The 5,657-nt window shown below is 41.7% G+C and overlaps 1 protein-coding gene across 1 annotated transcript in view; it reads right to left on the bottom strand.

Moving 5' to 3' along the window:
- NRXN3 (neurexin 3) overlaps positions 1–5,657 on the bottom strand; it is a 1,799,700-nt gene that overhangs the window by 1,752,111 nt on the left and 41,932 nt on the right. The window lies entirely within an intron of this gene.

The raw sequence follows: 5,657 nt of genomic DNA, 5'->3' as shown, positions 1-5,657 counted from the left end.
GCAACAGAGGAAAATGACAAATAACATACAAGGGAACTCCCATCAGGCTATCAGCTGATTTCTCACAGAAACTCTACAAGCCAGGAGGGAAGGGCATGATACACTTAAAGCGATGAAAGGGAGAACCTACAACCAAGAATACTCTACCCAGCAAGACTCTCCTTCAGATCCGATGGAGAAATCAAAAGTTTTCCAGACAAGCAAAAGAGAATTCAAGCACCATCAAACCAGCTTTACAACAAATGCTAAAGGAACTTCTCTAGGCAGGAAACACAAGAGAAGGAAAAGACCTACAGAAAATAAACCCAAAACAATTAAGAAAACAGTAACAGGATCATACATATCGATAATTACCTTAAATGTAAGTGGATTAAATGCACTAACCAAAAGACACAGACTGGCTGGTGGATGAACACATGTATCCACTTTCCACATCATCCTGCTCATCCTGTGCTCCGTCGCTCAGTCGTGTCGGACTCTCTGCAACCCCGTGGACTGTAGCCCGCCGGGCTTCTATGTACATGGGGCTTCTCCAGGCAAAAATACTGGAGTGGGTTGCCATGCCCTCCTCCAGGGGATCTTCCCAACCCAGGGATCAAACCCAGCTCTCCCGCATTGCAGGCGGATTCTTTACCATCTAAGCCACCAGGGAAGCCCCTGCTTGACATCTCTCCAACCGAATGTAATTATTTTATATTGTTAAGTTAATCATGTTTCCATTATGGCTTACAATTGTAATTATCTTTTATTTTTTGTCTAGCTATTGATTGTGAAAACTGATAAACATCTTTTACTATTGTGATTATGTAACTCTTACTTGCTTAATACCATTGTATTAACAGAAAAATAATAGAACTCTATATCACCAAAACCAGTATCTAATAGAAAAAACCTGTAATCACTTTTTAAAATCCAGATGCCTATCAGAATTATCTTGAAATTTTTTGGAAAAAAATACAAATGCTCAAGTATTGCTTTTTTTCTCCAGAGCTCCAGATATGTTTCTAATGAGCAGTCATGTTTAAAAACACCTGGAGTATATGATGATCTTTTACTTTTATCTAGTTTGTTTCACTGTTTCTATTTCATATTCAGTGCTCCCATTTAGTTTATGGTCTCCAATTGCTCTATCGCTTCTCTTTTTTTTTTATGTTCTTTCTCAAGCTTTTATCAAATACAGTAGAAAAACTTTTGTATACATATATATATATGTATGTGTAACATGTATATATTTTAGAAAACTTATAAATTTTTGCCTGACTAAAAAAATTATGACATTTTGATTCCACTTGTTTGACTTACTATGAATAGAATGCTAGATTTCTAACTTTTTAATTTATTTATTTTAATTGGAGGCTAATTACTTTACAATATTGCAGTGGTTTTTGCCATACGTTGACATGAATCAGCCATGGGTGTACATGTGTCCCAAAATAGATGTGCAACAAGCAACAAAGGCTGACTGTATAGCACAGGGGACTACAGTCAACATCTTGTAATAACCTATGATGGAAAATAATTTCAAAAATAATATATATCTATTTGTATAACTGAATCGCCATGCTTTGTACCTGAAATATTGTAAGTCAACTGTACTTCAAAAAATATATTTATTTAAAAATAAATAAATAGTTAAATAAAATACCCATTATCATCCCCACTTTTAAAGATGAGGAAACAGAGCCAAACAGTTTAATGATGAAGAAGGTCAGATAAAAGGTGAGAGTGGCTTGAGTCTATACAGAAGCCAGACATCCCTCTTCAAATCACGTGCCAAGTGACCACATGCAGCCTCCCTTAGCAAAGTGAGCAGGGGACTCAAACTTGAGAGACTAAGGTATAAGCCCCAGCCCTTGAACCCACTAGCCATGTGAACTGTCTCACCACCTAGGCTAGGTCTATTCCAATGTGAGACAAGTAGGTTGAGCGAACAAGGACCTCAGGAGTCACTCCCAGCTATGGAGGAAGCTGTCTTACCTGCTTTTGTTCCTGTGCATATTTTATTTCTACTTATTGGATATCCCAGTATTCTTTCCAGGCTTCCCTGGTGGCTCAGATGGTAAAGAATCCACCTGCAATTCGGGAGACCCGGGTTGGATCCCTGGGTTGGGAAGATCCCCTGGAGGAGGGCATGGCAACCCACTCCAGTATTCTTGCTTGGAGAATCCCCATGGATAGAGGAGCATGGTGGGCTACAGTCCATGGGGTGGCAAAGAATGAGACACGACTGAGCGACTAAACACAGCACAATTGTCAGATATTCATCAAGGTCTGATGCAGCATTTCCTTTATCCTTCACAACATTTCCCCCAATAAAATTCTTGCATATCTAATCCTATCTTGATGTCTGCCTCTGGGAGGACCCAAACTGACACACCCACCATCTTCACGATATTTCTGTTCTCCTCCCCCCACTTCAGATGAGTGGTCCTAAGAGAACCGAGAAGATCCTCACTATCCTGGTCTTGCTTTCACAAGGGTTTTCTGGAACTCAGAGAGCATACCCCATCATTTTTTACAGCATCTTGGCCAATATCTAAGCACCCGTGCTATGCTGTGCTTAGTTGCTCAGTTGTGTCTGACTCTTTGTGACCCTATAGACTATAGCCCACCGTGTTTATGGGATTCTCCAGGCAAGAATACTGGAGTGGGTTGCCATGCCCTCCTCCAGGGGATCTTTCCAACCCAGGGATTGACCCAGGTCTCCCACATTGCAGGCAGATTCTTTACCGTCTGAGCCACCTAGCCATTCTAAAATATCAATAAGCATTTTGCGAAAGCATTAGATGAGCTTTGCCAAAGCTATGGTTTCTCAAAGTCAGTCAAACCAAGAGGTTCCTTACAGAAGAACTTTTCAAATGATACCCATGATACCCAGGTATTGCAAATACTCTATTGTGGATCTAACATAGGAGAGGTCAGGTTGGCAGGCCTTGGCAACCTCTAGTCCCACTTTAACCAGAATGGCTACACTTTTATCATTTTGTTATTGTTGTGTAGCTTTGTTTTAGATATTGAGATTCTATTTATGATTTCATTTGGGGATAAAAAATTTCTCCTGCCCTAAGTAAAAATATATGTGTTTTATAAACCACTATCAGGCACTTTGTGGTAATTGCAGGCCATTACCACTGAAAACAACTAAAAATCTGGATAAAATATGCAATATATTTTTTAAAAGTCATCAAAATCCTGGTTACATAGTGAGGAAATACTAGTTTAACCCTGAAGAGAATCAGGAAGCTAGAGAAATACAGACATCACTTTTGCCCTGAAAGTATTTTCTGAGTCTAGCAAATATGAACTTTGTTTTGAAAGCCTGGGCTCCCCTAATAGCTCAGTTGGTAAAGAATCCACTTGCAATGCAGGAAACCCTGGTTCAATTCCTGGGTCAGGAAGATTCACTGGAGAATCTTTCCACTCCAGTATTCCTGGGCTTTCCTGACCAGCTCAGTTGGTAAAGAATCTGCCTGCAATGTGGGAGACCTGGGTTGGATCCCTGGGTTGGGAAGATCCCCTGGAGAAAGGAAAGGCTACCCACTCCAGTATTCTGGCCTGGAGAATTCCATGGACTATATATTCCATGGAGTCACAAAGAGGCGGACACGACTGAGGGACTTTTACTTTCACTTCTTTGAAAGCCTGGCAGGGTTAGAGAGACAGAAATCAATGCCCAGAACCTGTATAAGATGAGGTGACCAGAAGCTGACCTTTTTCACAATAAGCTTAGACCCTCAGGGCTAAAATGAACCAGAAATTGACTAGGCCTGAAAAGAATCTGTAGAATAGGTTTGAATTTGCCTGTTGATGAGGGCATCTTAAGTTTTAATTTCATTCAAGAGGTGGGGGAGGGCTCTAGATTTAGAATACCTTCAAATTCTTGCCAGAAAAAAAAAAGTAAAATTTCTCTCTAGAGGAAACTATCTTTTTCATCTCAGTTCTTTAGAATTATAAATGGTTTTCATGTGCAATGACCAACACACAATCAAAGATAACCAGGCAGACTTTACAACCATGACTAAGAAAGAACCCAAAGCAATAGATATGAAAGAACTTCTCTGTCCCTCAGCTCTGAGACCCTGTTGGAACTAGAAGTACCTCCACTGGGTCATACTGTCTGAGTTAGTTCTTTTAGGACCACCACCTGGGATCTGACTGGCCCACTCTGTAATCTCCCTTCTAACCATGTAGGAGCCTCCATTCTCCAACCAAGAAGCTCAGCTCCATTACCCACTAAAGGACGCACTCAAAACCTGAGCATATGACCCCAGAGCCAGCTTTGTGTTTTCACCATAGGGAGAAAGCTTCACAGGTCCATCGTGTGGGAAGTTGGAATCACTCGCACCATAATGACAAAGATGCCTCCCCTTCAGCCCATGACCACCACACGACAGCCCCCCTTCTCCACTTTCTTCCTCCCTTCCAATAGCCTGCCCTCCCTCTTGATCAAGATTGCTCTCCTAATTAAAATAAACAAATGTCAGGAAGCAATTACTGCAGAGAGGGAGGCAGATGGTGGAATAGTGGCACTCTGGTATTGCATTAAGCAGTAACTTGCTCTCTCTTCAAAGTTTCTACACTTTAATTAAGCATCGTTATAGACAGGTTCAGTGAGCTTTGGAGTGGGGTTTATCAAATTAGCTTCTTGCAGGGCTGATGCTGTATGATTGTAAGAGGTGTTCCTGATGCACAGTTCAGCTTCCTAAGAGGGCCCGAGAGAGGAGCAAAGGGCAAGGAGGGCCAACCCCACCTCCTCTGCAGGCCAAAGGAGGGGGTGAAACCCTACTCACAGGGGCAGAGATAGTGACATAGATGGGGATGGCCGAAGTGAACCCTGAGATAGGGGAGCCAGATGTCCCAGAGCTGAGTGCTAACTCTTCTCCTTCTGTGTGCATCACACACAGGATTCTGGCCTGAAGGGGAAGGACCAGAATTGGGGAAGTGGAAGAACACGGAGGTTAAATCAGACAGACTTGGGTTCCTTCCTGCATTGCAGATAACACTGGTCAAACTACTTTACGTTTCTGTGCCTCTGGGCTTTTTCCTTCATTTGCAAAATGGAAGTAATAACAGGTAACAATTATTGAATATGCACTTCTGCCAGGCCCCATTCTAACCACTTTGTGTGTTTACTTTACCTCATTTAATGCTTCTCCCAACAAGCCTGTGAGGTAGGTACCATTATGACCCCATTTAACAGATGAGAGGCCTGAAGCACAGGGAAGATACTCTCACCCAAAGCCACACAGCTGGTAAGTGGAAGAGCCAGAAATCCAAACAGTCAGCCTGGATCCAGAGTCCACCCTCCCTCATGGCCACCAAAACCACAAAGCAAAATAAGAAACTATTGTCTACCAATCAGCAAAGAGATCAAATGAACCACTGCTACATTCAACACAGATAAATCTTAAAAACATTATGCAGAGCAAAACAAGACATGAGTATGAGTCCATTTATATGAAATTCTAGAAAAAGCAAAGCCAATAAATAATGACAGAAACTACATCAGTTGTTACCTGGGGCCAGGGATTGACCACAAAAAGGTATAAGAAAACTTTCAGGGGTGATGGGAATTTTCTACATCCTGATTGTGGTGTTGGTTACACAGGTGTATATATGCCTGCCAATACTCATTGAACTGTACACTTCAAAAGGAT

This window comes from Giraffa tippelskirchi, chromosome 7, assembly GCF_054371585.1.
Source record: "Giraffa tippelskirchi isolate mGirTip1 chromosome 7, T2T-mGirTip1v1.2.pri, whole genome shotgun sequence".
Lineage (NCBI taxonomy): Eukaryota > Metazoa > Chordata > Mammalia > Artiodactyla > Giraffidae > Giraffa > Giraffa tippelskirchi.
The sequence above is the reverse complement of the archived record's forward strand: the minus strand, read 5'-3'. Positions and strand labels throughout refer to the sequence as shown.